Consider the following 15,374-nt stretch of genomic DNA (forward strand, 5'->3'; position numbering starts at 1 on the left):
AGTAACAAAATGACTACTGATCATATAGATGATAAGTTTTTATCTAGTTACAACCTAGAGAAACAATGAAAAAAATCTGCTCATTAAGTGATACCCAGGCAGGGTGAGGACTGGAAACCGAATATTTGGAGGTCTACGTTTATTAGGGCACTCCTTCATTTTCTCATATTTTGGGAGATTCTGCTTTGTGGGAATCATTTTCACATATTTAAATACAGATGTGAAGAAGAGAGATCGGAGCCCCCTTTAGAAAGTTAGATTTAGAATATTTTATCAAAGTCCATCTTGCCCAGGCTAGCTTCTTGCTAAACCTTTATTTTATCTCAACCTCCTTCTTCGTTAAAATTCTGCTTTTTGAACCCATCTCCAAGTTGAAACCTTCTTGGCAAAATAATATAAGCCGGCATCTGCAGCTGGATGGACCTTTCAAGCCCTCCCAAGGTGAGAAAATGTTATTTTTCCCTTTTATGTGTTGTGGTTCATTGGATAGTATTTGTCATCTTGTCACATAGCAGGAATGACGTTCACCATGTTGAAATACACCGTTAAGCAGCAGCATCTATGGGTATGGGAGCATCTCCAGGCTGTGGCCCTCATGAGCCCCTCCAAGCACTCCCAGGCTTATATATTCCCAACAAAAAGATTCTCCTTAAACTGTACCATTTCATTCTGATCTGTTACACGGGTCAGGTCCACAGCAGAACAATCTTTCTTTTGTAGAGGCAGAGGGATAATTGGATTGCACGAGGATACCTTTGAAAAGGCATGAAAGCCTTGTTGAATATTATATTCTTTAAGATGTGCACGTGCGTGCACATGCATGTGCGCACTCACGCGTGCTCCATTCTGGTGGGGGAAACAGTTTTGTTGTTTACCATGAGGACAGCTGTAGTGGAATCATTGTGATAATATACAGGAATTCCTGGAGGTGCACATTGACAGCCCTGTGGAGAGAAATAGTTTAGGCTCTCCTTTTGGGAAAACCACCCCTCTGCTCTTAGCTCCACAGAGACTCAGGGAAGCTGCCGGTAGGGGGCTCTTCTATTCATTCCGTCAAGCCTAACCCCATTTGGGCTGCACAGAGTCCTTTAAGAGTTCTTCTTACCTTTAAGTCACACAATGAAACTCATTTTATCCTTTCTCTACTATTATCTATCTCTTCTATCTTTTTTTTTTCCCGGCTGTCGGGGAAAACACACAGGATGATTTTCCCACTGACTTTTTCCAGGCAGGATTATCCTGGCATCACATCTCCAGGAGAGACAGTTCTGCCTATTGACAAATAGACATTCTCAGGCAGTTTTGGAAAAAATCCTTTCATAAATGATCTTGGAGAAAATGTACCCAAGAACACGAAACCAGAAATGTATAAAATCTTATAGAGGTTAATGATCTAATCAGTGGATTTTTGTGATATTTCTGATTTTTTATTTATTGTGAGTTCACTGCACCATCTCAAAGAGAACCCTAAGTTAAAAGGGAAAAAACCCTCAAAAGCCCTTCAAAGATTCAGGAGAGGCCGTTTCAGCTGTTGTTTAGTATGATTTGGAAAGAATCTCCTATAGACAAAATGTGAGAATTTTCAAATATACAAAAGATATCTCATTGTCATGATCAAAGTGTATCCATAATGGACACCTGACTCTCATCCTATTTAAAGCCAAAAAATTATTTTTGTAATACTCTCCCAAGTTTTAATTCATTTATATTTAACAGTCAACTCATTCAGTTGCTTTGTGTTTATTTAGGAAACAGTATTTTAGAGAACACACCAGGAAGTAGCAGTGCTGAAAGCAAAGCATTCTGAATATTTTATTGAGTTGGTGTTATGGATACAGTTGAGTATTTGAATACACCTGCCTTAAAGATTTCCACGCTACAATTGTAGCCAAAGTCTAGAAGTAGAACTTTGGGGCTTTAGTCTCCACTTGTCTGTGAATTAAGGTAGGTGTAAATTATTTTCTAAGAAGAAGCTTCCTTCTGCTCAGTAGTAATGCCTTGACTTCTAGTAATCCTCTGGATAAAAATAGAACAGTTTTATGTGCTGTTTTTGCAGTCATGTGTTTTTTAGGGCGGCTCCAGTAATTTCACAAGGGGGTATTAACCCTACTTCTGGTTTGACATTTTATGAAGGTGTAGTTCTAAATCAGACTGAAAACAGAAAACAGTCATACTCCAGATAATTGCCACAGAGAAAAATTTCAAAATCAAGCTGCCTAAAATTCAGCAAAAGCTTAGCTGAGGAAAGTAATGTTTATAGAGGATCACTCAAAGAATATGAATAAAACCCATGTACACTTGAACACACTCTAAATATCTTCATACTTGAATTGCATTTGGGGTAAAGTCATTAGCCCATGCCATTAGCCATATGAAGCTGGTCATGTCTTTCTCCTCCAAGTATTATTGAGGACATCGATCATTATGGTGCAGAGAATCCCATGTATGTGGGACCTCAAGGACAATTTCTTCCTCATCTTAGCCTCTGGAAGAAGTGAGCTTCTCCTAACAATTGTTCTTTGTTATTATGGATTTGTCTTAGGGATATTGCGCTGGTGTATTGCCCTGTGTCACTTACAAGCATAGTCCAAATAGCCGTCCATGAACACCGAAGAGCATGGGCCTTCAGGCTAGGCATATTATATTGCTTTATCCTTAGATCTATTTAAGGTCTTTCCCCTTATTTTCCTTTTTCTGCCTCTAGTTGATATTGTTTTGCTGCATTTTAGTAATCTGGCAAACCATTTTAGTGAAAAAGAGGTTAATAAATATTGTTACTTAAGGGAAAGAGGATATTGTCCTGAAGCCTCAGAAGAAAAGCCTGACTTACTACAGTAAGCTGGTAAAAAGAGAAAAGATTTCTGCTTTGTCTCTCAAAAGGATTCAAAAAGAAAATGTTAAAGAGTTTCTTTGAAAAAAGAGCAGGGAACCATAGGAAAAACCAAGCTGAGATAAAGTCATAGATACAAATATAGTTAAAATAGTGCAAGAAAAAATGTGATGGAAAAATATAAATTTGCTTTGATATTGATTATAGACAGCACACATGATTTGCAGATTTGCATCTGTACTGTGGAGGACGCATAAGATACCCTCTCAGAAGCACAGTAAAAAATGCAAAGGGGTAAAAGAGGGGAGGAAAAAATACGGAAGGCAGAGATTTGAAATCAGATGATAATTTTCCAAATTCAGAAACCAGAGCAATATGAGTGAAGCAATAATCAAGGATCTAATAGACAAAACTTTCCCGAGTGGAGAAAAATCACAACTCAAAGTGGCTTACCAGGGTCCAGGCAAAATTAATAAAAAGAACCTATATCTAAATAAATGCTAATAATTTTTAAAACTTAAATTCAGAAAGAAGGGGGAAAATTATATAATCACTTTTCAGAAGACACAACAGTAAGAATGCTCAAATTTCTCTTTAACACTAATGAAAGAAAAAAAATGAAGCAGTGATATCTATTAAATTTTAAGGTGTAAAAAGGTTGAGAGGCAAGAATTGCATATAAAATCTGGATGATACACCTGTGCTAAGACTCTCTGTCAGGCAAAGATTAAAGGATATATTACTATGTGTCCTTTCCAAGAAGAATACTTGAAGGTAGATCCAGCTGACCAAAAGAAAAATGAAAACACAGGAACATGGCATCAATTGTCAAAAAACTGGTAGGGTTCCTGGAAACCAATGTAAAATTTAGAGAATTAAACTATTATAGATATAATCACAGAATTCAATGAGAAATTCTAGAACTATTGTTGAAAAAGTAGATTCAAGTGATAAAAAATGATGAGTAAAGATAAGCTGGATCTATAACCCTAAATGAAGTAAAAACTTGTAGTAAAGACAAACCATGGAAAATTAAAGCGCCACCAAATTCTTGGCTATATATTAGATGAGGGAGTAGAATCAAATTTTTTTTATGACATCAATAATTAAAGAAATATAGATACATTTAATATATCTAGATCACTATAGAGTTAATTCAAAATTTCTCCACTCCCAATAACTGCAAAAGACACCACTGAGGAGTAATTGTATAACCAGCAGAGAGAAAACAAAGATAACAGTATCATCAGGAAGCTTAAAATTTAAGACCATAGAACTTTGCTGAATTCATTTATTGGCTCTAATTTTGTGTGTTTGTAATCTTTGGGGTTTTTCTAGATATAAGGCCATGACAGCTGTGAACAGGGATAGTTTTGCTTCTTCCTTTCTAATTTGAATGTCTTTTATCTCTTTTTCTTGCCTGCTTGCTCTGGCTAGAACTTCTAATATAATGTTGACTGGAAGTGCCAAAAGTGGGCAGTGTTCCTGGTTCTGGGCAGAGGAGTTTTCGATGTTTTGCCACTGAGTGTGTTGTTGGCTGTGTGTTTTTCATGTACGGCCTTATCATGGTGAGGAAGTTTCCTTCTATTTCTGGCTTATTAAGTGTTTTTGTCATGAAAGGATGTTGAATTCTGTCAAATTCTTTTATTGCATGAATTGAGACGATTTTTTTTTCTTTCATTCTATTGATGTGCTATATTACCTTGATTAATTTTTGTCTGTTGGCCCATTCTCAGATTCCAGGAATAGGTCCCACTTGGTCATGGTGTGTAACCCTTTTAATGTACTGCTTTGGTTTGATAATATTTTGTCCCAGATTTTTATGTCAATATTCATAAAGGAGATTTGTAATTTTCTTATAGTGTCTTTGGCTTTGGTATCAGTGTAAAAGTTTTTAAAATATATTCTGGATGCAAATTCCTTTTCAGAGCTATAAAAAAATAAGACCACAGAAATAAACATGCCAGTTATGGCAATACACACCAGTAAGTTACCATCTTCCCATAACCTTCTACCCTCAGCCCCATGGAAGGATAATTAAACCAAAAACAGCGTATGGTCCTTACAGATAACCTAATAGAGACAGAGGTCTTTGTGTTTGTTTTGGTTTGGTTTTAGGTACGTAAATTCACAATTTTAAATATAAATACTGTGGTAGGTTGAAGGTGGCCACAAATTCTTTGTCACTCTTCCCCCACCAAGAGGTGGAGTCTATTTCTCCAACTTTTTGTATTAAGCTCAGCTTGTGACTTACTTTGATCAATAAAAAGCAGCAGAAGGTCTGTTCTGGGCCTTGGACTGAAGAAGCCAGGCAGTCTGGGTTTTTGCTCTCTTAGAATCCAGCCACCATGCTGTAAGGAAGCCCAAGTTATCTTGCTTGAGGCCACAGTAAATGTTGCCACAATATATTTTACCACAATAAAAAAGAATATATATCAAAAGAACAAATGTATGTTCCAGACAGATCACTTCATGTTACTTTATCCTGCCTTATCACAGCTACTTTTAGTGTAAATAATGAATTTTTCTTCTTATAGTTTACTCATTTTTTTTTCTTTTTAAAAATCCGGATTTTTTGGAGGGCTTCCAAATGAAAAGCTTTATCTTGTGGTAATGCCCTCAGACTTCAAACATCAGCTGCCTGAGGACCAGTGAAGTTTCTTTGAATTGTGCTTGTCAAATGCAAACTGCGGGGTGGTAGCCAATTCCACACAAGCAATATTTTCTACTGAGGAAATAGTCTTCTTTGTAAAAGTTCTAGTTAATCAGCAAAACAACCTGATTATTACCATAGTCTCAATTTATTATGCTTGTTGTCCCCTCCTAACCCAAATTATATAGTTAACGTCTAAAATGTAGTTTCCATTTCTGAAGTCGATAGATTTCAAGGCGGACCAAGTGTATGCCTCTTGCTTCATTTTTCTGGTAGTCCATCCTCATTCAGACATTATGTTTGCTGGAATCTCCTGTATGGGACCTGCTTCTCTCTCATACTCATCTTTTCTCCCTTCTGTCTTTTTCCATATGTTCGGGAACACAGCTGCTTGAAGCTGTCCTTTACCGCCACCCCTCAGCTTGATATTTCTCATCTCTGTACCTTTTTAGAATTGCATTCTCTCCCTACAGTTTTGCTTTGCTTCCCCCTTACACACACACACACACACACACACACACACAGAAACCTGCTTAGCTTCTACATTTCACTGAAACTCCCTTCAATTATCCCCCCTCACTATTACCCTCTCCTGGAAATCTTCCTTGACCCTCTCCACTCCACCTCCTCTAGACTCACAAATGCATGCATACTTCATACTGAATTATGTGACTTTGCTCTAGGCTCCTAAGGGTTTTTCTCTCTTATTACACTTCTTATATGGCATTACAGTTCTCTTTTTCTGTGTTCATTTCCCCCCAACCTCCCTCTTACTAACCTGTAAGTTCTTAAAGGACGAAAACTGTATCGCATTTACTTTTGGGTCTCCAAAAGCAGTGAGACCCGTGGGTGGTGACTGATTGACCAAATAAGTAAAATGAGTGAGTGAGTGAATGAGTAGCTTGAACCCATGATATTAGTCTGTGCAAATAGTAGTGCAGAAAATGACATGGTCCCTTCCTCTAGTACATTAATAACCCACTTGTCAGTCATTTGATAGAGTATGGATTCTTTACATTTCTTATTGTTCTCTCACCAATAGCTACGTAAAAATCCTTGGATTGTTCAGCCACAGTTGTAGAATTTGTATCTGTTACTATGACACTTCTGTTTTATTTCAGAATCTACTTCATTAAGTCCAAAATGATTTAGTTCCAATATACAATTTCCAGCTGAATGTTGCTCTAATAACAAAATTCATCAGACAGAGACATCCTTCAAAGGTACAAAGAGTTAACTGTGTAATTTTCTTAATAAGATGGAGAAGGCAGTGCATCATTTTTTCTAACTATGGCATGCTCTGTGACACCATATAATTTTTAGGGTATCTATACTTTGCTTGGAAAAGAAAAAACAATACCTAGTTTCTTTTTAAGACTATTTTGCTGCCAAGAAAAAAAAATCATTTGCTCTGTCACAATTATGGCAATAAATCTTACAGTGAAGACATTTAGTGATGGCTACAAAGCTTCCTTTATTTTACCTTACAGAGACAGGCTTTAAACTTAACTAACTTAGCATGTCAGGAAAAGCAAAGAATGGATGTGTTTTAGTTTTACAAATGCCTGTTTGAGAAACATGTTGTTAAAAAGAAATACTTTTCTGGCCCTGAGTTTGCATGAGCTAGGATAAATCTTCTGCCATTTGTATATAATAAGTTTAATTACATCCAAAGTAAAAGATTTAGACTTTTAGTTCTTGGGATATTGAAGTCATTGAAATAAGTTCAGTTAACTCAGTTGTTTCAGACTTATTTGTATCTTGAGGTTCCATGGGCTTTTAAATTTTTTAGTTCATTTTGAATAGGAAATAGAGGATAAAATTCAAAAGATCCCGAAGAGAATGTAGTGAAATTCCCCTCCCACCGTGGACTCCCTGCCCTACTTAACACCTTCCCCAATCCATCTACTTATACCAGCTTCTTCTATATCATTTCAGAAGTGTTATATGCAAAGCAAATATAAACATGCAGTTTTCTTAACGTGTCCTTGAGATCATTCTGTATCAATACATATTGCATTTGTTTTGATAGCTGTGTAGAATTCCATCAGATAGATAAAACGTAATTATAGTCAGTTGCATTTTGATAAATGTTATTACAAATGACTTCTCAATACTCATCATTGAAACATGCATCTTTCCACATGTGAAATTATATATATAGCTTAAATTCATAGAAGAGGAATTGCTAGGTCAAAGGTTATGTATGCTTTTATCTTAATAAATATTGCAAACCACTTTTCTTAGACGTTGTACCAATTTATACCCCACCAACATAAGTGTGCCTGAAGTTTCACATTCTCACCACAGAGTATATGACCAAAATTGATTTTTGCCAAATATAAAGGTTACAGAATGTTCCCAGATATTATAAACTATAGAACTCTTATTTTTTCAAGGTAGTCATTTGAGAAACTTTTTTAAATGTGAAAATGTTATTTAGAACATTTGAACTAAATTTAATGAGTGAGATAATCTGAAATGGTTTAACACTCATCAAAAAAGGAATGTTCAAACTTTCTTTGTAGAGAATTCACACAGGAGGGATCTGAAGTATAAGCCAAAACAGAGGAAAGAGGAATTTGAGCCAAGTCCGAATCCTTGCTGCAGTGGCTTGTCTTTACTCATTGTTCTCCCACCCTTTCCCCACTTAATAAAGAGAAAATTTAGTTGAAGTTTTCTTCTTTCCTAAGTGTGGTTATTCAAAGTATAGTGACTGGATAAAACCAAATGTCTTTGGAACTTAAGGGCAAATTCAGCTAATAAAGAGGACATTTATGCTTTTCTTTTAACCAGTTTATCGGATTATCTTCTATGCTAATTTTCCTCTAGAGTTGAGTTTTATTTATTTCCTTCTTTGCTTTCTTAGGAAAGAAACCTATTCCCTGAATCTGCAGAGCTGACTTAAATGCTCTTTTCTGAAGCAGAGCACAAATTAATGTAATCTTTTATTATATGCTAGTCACTGTCATTGTGGTTAAGTACAACGTAGCGCAGATGCAGTGTTTTTTAAAGACACACAAAACACACATGGGTAGTGATTTCTCTTTGATGAATATGGCAAGCTGTTCATTTTTTCACAGCTGTAAAGAAGACAGTCAGTTGTAACAAGTAAAATGCAAGTATCCATTTCATCTTCTCAAATGAAAAGAGAGGGTAAAATTAAGTTAAGGCTAAAACTTCACTAAGATTCTTATACTTGGCCATGTATATATATTTGAGCAACATTTAAAAGACTGTTTATGTTTGCCATTCCAAAAATTGAAATGCAAAATTGGGCACAGTGGAAGATCCAGCTGAAATAGTGTTGCAGATTAATGCTTAAATATTGTAGTTGGCCATAACAGGATCTAAATCAAGGTTTACACTAAACCCAAAACAAAAAATTAATTAGAAAGTTAAAAAAGCCAATGAAAGTTTAAGTAGGTTTTTAGCACAAGTATCCCTTGATTTAAGCAAACTCAGTGGCAAAATCTTTAATAAGATTGATAAAGAAGTCAATTTGTTACACATTGCCTAAAGGACCAACTGCAAGTGCTGGTATTTTAGTTTTAGTTTTGCTTTTGGTTAAAAATAATGTGTGCTGGGTGGTAAGCATATTCTGATGAAGTATACTTAGTTCTATTAGATATATTTATGTTCTGATACAAAAAAAAGAGGCAAAAACTTTGGGACAAACTGTTAGGCCAGAGGTGAGAGCAAAAGGAAGATTCCAGTTATAAGACAGGCAAAACTTAAAATACAGATAGAGCAGGAAAAATGCCGTACAAAGCATGCCGAAGCACGAACCAAAAATGTGTTGGCAAGATTTCTGGAGGGAGGGTAGTGATGCAAGAGAAAGCTGAAGAAACTAAACTGCCAAGAAAGAAAAAGGGCAAAGGGACATGTTGATAATGTGTGTTGAAATGTCAGGGCCCATAAATAGAGGGTGTTCCAACAATATATTTTTTTTAAATAATGCTAACAGCTCATCAAGAAGAGCTTATAGTGTGAATCTCTTTTTAGCTGGGGAATGACCTCTCAGTTCTAAAGCAGTGGTTCTTAAAGTGTGGTCCCAGACCAGCATCATGGGCATCACTTAGGGGAACTTGTTAAAAATATATCACAGTGGGTTGAGACCCAGAAATCTGCATTTTGCAAACCATTTGGGGATTCTAATGAAGGCTCAAGTCTGGAGCCCGCTTTTCCATAGATTGAAGCTATTGTCTCAGAGGTTCAAAAGAATCAGAGTGCCTCAGATAAGCCGTCTTAGCTTCCCAGAAACTCTGCCTCCACGACCTGGTGGCATAAGATTCTGTTTGGAGCAGCAGAAAACAAGCAGAAGAACATTCTCCGTTCTGTGGCATGTATCTTCAAAATCACAGTTCATAAATTAGTTTTGGGTTCTCACTGTCCCAGAAACCTGTTCTTTTTTATTGATTATCATGATAGAAGTGAAATAGCTTTTTCTGCTATTTGAAAGGAATATTAACTATGTCTATTTTCTCTTAATTAGACCAATGTGAGGCAGACTCCATAATGAACATAAATTTCACGAGGAAATCTTGGAAGATAGGTGTTTTCTGGATGGCCAGGTGTTTTGGAAATACTCTGCTCATATGCCATAGAGACCACCATGGTTTTTCTATAGTTAGCTCATGTAATCATTACAGTAATAGTTAATATTTTTTGAGCATTTGCAGAGGCTAAGCATTGTATTGAGAACTTACTTAACCCATAGGTCTACGAGGTAGGTGCTATCGTAATTCTTGTTTTATACATGGTGGAGCTGTAACTTAAAGAGGTTAGGTAACTTGTCAAAGATCATCCAGTTAAAATGTATGTGGAGATTTCTGTGCACTTGCATTCCTATACACTAACAACGGAAGAGCAGAAAGAGAAATTAAGGAAACTCTCCCATTCACCATTGCAACCAAAAGAATAAAATACCTAGGAATAAACCTGCCTAAGGAGGCAAAAGATCTGTATGCAGAAAACTTTAAGACATTGATGAAAGAAATCAAAGACGACACAAACAGATGGAGGGACATACCATGTTCCTGGATTGGAAGAATCAACATCGTGAAAATGACTGTACTACCCAAAGCAATTTACAGATTCAATGCAATCCCGATCAAATTACCAATGGCATTTTTCACAGAACTAGAGCAAGAAATCTTACGATTTGTATGGAAACGCAAAAGACCCCGAATAGCCAAAGCAATCTTGAGAAGGAAAAATGGAGTTGGTGGAATCAGGCTTCCTGACTTCAAACTATACTACAAGGCCATAGTGATCAAGACAGTATGGTACTGGCACAAAAATAGAAAGGAAGATCAATGGAATAGAATAGAGAACTCAGAAGTAAGCCCAAACACATATGGGCACCTTATCTTTGACAAAGGAGGCACGAGTATACAATGGAAAAAAGACGGCCTCTTCAATAAGTGGTGCTGGGAAAATTGGACAGCAACATGTAAAAGAATGAAATTAGAACACTTCCTAACACCATACACAAAAATAAACTCCAAATGGATTAAAGACCTACATGTAAGGCCAGACACTATAAAACTCCTAGAGGAAAACACAGGCAACTCTTTGACATACATCAAAGCAACATCCTTTTTGACCCACCTCCTAGAATCATGGAAATAAAATCAAGAATAAACGAATGGGACCTCATGAAACTTAAAAGCTTTTGCACAGCAAAAAAAACCATAAACAAGACTAAAAGGCAACCCTCAGAATGGGAAAAAATAATTGCCTATGAAACAACGGACAAAGGATTAACCTCCAAAATATACAAGCAGCTCATGCAGCTTCATACCAAAAAAGCAAATAACCCAATCCACAAATGGACAGAAGACCTAAATAGACATTTCTCCAAAGAAGACATCCAGATGGCCAACAAACACATGAAAAGATGCTCAACATCACTCATCATCAGAGAAATGCAAGTCAAAGCCACGATGAGGTATCACCTCACACCAATCAGAATGGCCATCATCACAAAGTCTGGAAACAACAAATGTTGGAGAGGGTGTGGAGAAAAGGGAACTCTCCTGCACTGTTGGTGGGACTGTAAATTGGTACAGCCACTATGGAAAACAATTTGGAGGTTCCTTAAAAAACTACAAATAGAACTACCATATGATCCAGTAATCCCACTCCTGGGCATATACCCAAAGAAAACCATAATCCCAAAAGAAACTTGTACCATCATGTTTATTGCAGCACTCTTTACAATAGCCAGGACATGGAAGCAACCTAAATGCCCATCAACAAATGAATGGATACAGAAGATGTGGCATATATATACAATGGAATATTACTCAGCTATAAAAATGGATGAGATGGAGCTATATGTCATGAGGTGGATAGAACTACAATCTGTCATACAGAGTGAAGTAAGTCAGAAAGAGAAGGACAAATATTGTATGCTAACTCACATATACGGAATCTAAAACTGGTACTGATGAACTCAGTGACAAGAACAAGGAAGCAGATACAGAGAATGGACTGGAGAACTCGAGGTATGGGAGGGGGCGGGGGGTGAAGGGGAAACTGAGACGAAGCGAGAGAGTAGCACAGACATATATATACTACCAACTGTAAAATAGTCAGTGGGAAGTTGTTGTATAACAAAGGGAGTCCAACTCGAGGATGGAAGATGCCTTAGAGGACTGGGGCAGGGAGGGTGGGGGGGACTCGAGGGGGGGGCGTCAAGGAAGGGAGGGAATATGGGGATATGTGTATAAAAACAGTTGATTGAACCTGGTGTACCCCCCCAAAAAAAAAAAATAATTAAAAAAAAAAAAAAACTCAAAAAAAAAAAAAAAATGTATGTGGAAGAGAGGACCTTGCTAGATCTGATGCCAGATCTCAGGTCATTAAATTCCCCCAGTCTCTGCCTCCCTGTGCCCTTACCTAGACGCAGACAGTCCCCCAAGATTTCTTCTATTCTTGATAACTTCCACCACCCATTCTGTTCTGGAGTTTTGTTCATAACCAACATCCACAAAGAAGTGAGCCGCCATCTAAATAACCTTTTTTCCCCATGTAGTCCTCTTCTTATGCAGAACATAAGAATGTAGGGCATATGGTTTTAAGGGCTTTATTGACCTCATGATAAGAAAACCAGATATCTAAAACTAACAAACATGGGAAAAGTAGCATCCTTTTAAAAAAATATAAATATATTTAATAAATAGGTGTCATACTATATTCAATAAAATTAATTCCTATATTTAATTTTAAAATGCATATTTTAAAAATATATTACTAAGATCTTAAAATTATGTTTCATCATCCCTGAATTCCTTACCATATTGTAAGATAAGTCCAAGGGAGTTTCTCTGGATTTTATACATTTTGAGAGCAAGTGGGATGGGGCAGGGGGAGGAGGAACGGGACCAGAGAAATAAGCAGGCATTCTCACCTTGTAACGTGTTCCCGGATTTCCTCACCAGCTCTTTCTTTAGTATCACCACCAATGCCTGCCTTCCTCTCAGCTCCTCATCCAACTGGATCCCAGTTCCTATCAGTTGCATCTTCTAAGTAGCCCTGTATTTGGTGACTTCTTCCTGTTTCCACTGCTACTGCCTTGAGTATTACCAGAGGCAAGGAGATGAATGAGGTAGGCATGAATTAAAAGGCATACGAGCAGTGAATATTGGTGCCAGGCAAATGATGGAAGCTTAGTATCGGTTTCTGTTTCTGTTCCTTCCAAATCACAAATTCAGTTAACATTCATTCAGTAAATATTTACTGAGCACTTACCATGTGAGAGGCATGTTGCTGGGCTATGGCAAGACAATAGTGAAGAACACAACACAAAAATACTTCTAGGTAGCTAATGCTTTGTGTTGTTGACTGCTGTTACACGTTTACGTGAATGAAAGCTCTGAGAAACTATTTTACTAAAGGAATGAAGAAAAAAGAGTATTCATGTGTAGGTCACTGATTTGGGGATGAGGACACAGCAGTAAGAGAGTAGAAGTGATGAAGACAAACTTCCCCTATCTTGTAGTCTTAACTAGGTCTTCCCCCAGATGGAAGGAAGATAATTGGCCATTGGTTACCATTAAATAGAGACATACATTCAAATTTTTTAGGTGTGCTGTCATCCAGCCTAGAGTGAGCTCAAGAAGGAATAGAATATAGGTCAGCTAGATCTGAATTTGAAAAAAGAGTAAAAGCTTAGCTCTAGAGAAATTTAGGTAGAAGCCTAGGTGAAAGACTTGTTGCCTCTAGGAGGGTCATGAGGTCATGATGCTTTGGGGTGGGTAGTTAATCCAAGGATTACATGGGTGAAGAACTGTGCAAGAAAAACAATCATGGCTACAGTGCTGTGAACAGAGCATTGGGCTTGGAAGCAATGAACCTAAGTTTGATGCCTACCGTGTCCTTCACAAGCTGTATGATTTTGAGCACATGCAGCCGTCCTATCCTAATCACACCACAGCATAATGTGAATAGTCAAGATTAGAGAAAGAGGCTAATAAAATGCTATATTTTATCAGTTTTATCTTTGTCTCATTATACTGTAAAGTAAGCCACTTCAAATTATTTTTTAAGAGAAAGGATATTGATGTATGACTAGAGAGACAGATGTACAATATACATAAAAGAAATTATTACTGTTATCTACTACCATGTGTGGGCCTAAAAACAGGGGCCACATCTTAAATTAGTTTTGAATCCCAAGAGTCTGACACATGATCAATTATCATTAAACGTTGGTTAGATAAATGAATGAAAGCACTCCGAAAGATGGAATGTCACTAATTTTCCTAGGGTTGACTCTGGAGAAACATCAATGGCCTTCCATATCTTTCTAGGGATGGAAAGATGGAGTCATAGAATCTGTGTGATCTATTTCATAGTAGTTTAAAACTGGTCAGGACTGTACATCTTAATGTGCAGATTGCCTAGTTTCTTGCTACTCAAAGTGTATTTCCAGAATAATCCCAGTCTACAAACTGGTTTTTACTGGTCTGTGACAGTATAAATAGAGAAATTGAGGGTAAGCATTTAGAAATGTTTACAGCAATTTGACATTGTAATTTTACATCTGTCGAATATTTTAAAAGCTTGCCTTGTATTTTTTGCCTTTTAAATTTATTTTTTTATTGATTCATTTTATTGTTTGTTGCAGAAGAATTGGTATATGGCAGAGTGGGCTGGGGGGAGAACAGTCCTTCACTAAAGGTAGTCTGAGAAGCAATGGCCTGGTTTGTTACACTGGTGTTATCATTAGTCTCTCCTTCCAAAAACTATCCACGGTAATATTCAAGATATGTCATGCCAACTCTAAGTTTTTATGATTTCTGTAAATTAAAATTGGCTTAAGAACAGATAGGCAGGGCTTCCTAGGTGGCGCAGTGGTTAAGAATCTGCCTGCCAATGCAGGGGACATGGGTTCGATCTCTGCTCCAGGAAGATCCCACATGCTGCGGAGCAACTAAGCCCGTGTGCCGCAACTACTGAGCCTGTGCTTTAGAGCCTGTGAGCCACAACTATTGAGCCCATGTGCTGCAACTACTGAAGCCCACGCGCCTAGAGCCCGTGCTCTGCAACAAGAGAAGCCACGGCAATGAGGAGCCCGCGCACCACAATGAAGAGTAGCCCCCACTTACCTCAACTAAAAAGAAAGCCCACGTACAGCAGAAAAGACCCAACACAGCCAATTAAATAAATAAATAAATAAATAAATAAATAAATAAATAAATTTATTTAAAAAAAAAACAGATAGGCAGATCTTGGTTTAGATAATGACCATAGTGCTTAGCCCAGGGGGACTAGGGACCTGGTGTCTCGTATCAAAGGAAAAGTCTGGAAAAGCCAAAATTTTAGCCCAATTCTTCCATCTACTAATGCCTTGGGTAAGGACAAACTATCCAAGACTATTTT

At 37.2% G+C, this 15,374-nt stretch overlaps 1 pseudogene; it reads left to right on the forward strand.

The window, feature by feature from the left end:
* The first annotated feature begins 517 nt into the window (after positions 1-517).
* The window catches only part of LOC130851890 (la-related protein 7-like), an 84,006-nt pseudogene continuing 69,149 nt past the window's right edge, over positions 518-15,374 (forward strand).

This window comes from Hippopotamus amphibius, chromosome 4 (genome assembly GCF_030028045.1).
Source record: "Hippopotamus amphibius kiboko isolate mHipAmp2 chromosome 4, mHipAmp2.hap2, whole genome shotgun sequence".
Lineage (NCBI taxonomy): Eukaryota > Metazoa > Chordata > Mammalia > Artiodactyla > Hippopotamidae > Hippopotamus > Hippopotamus amphibius.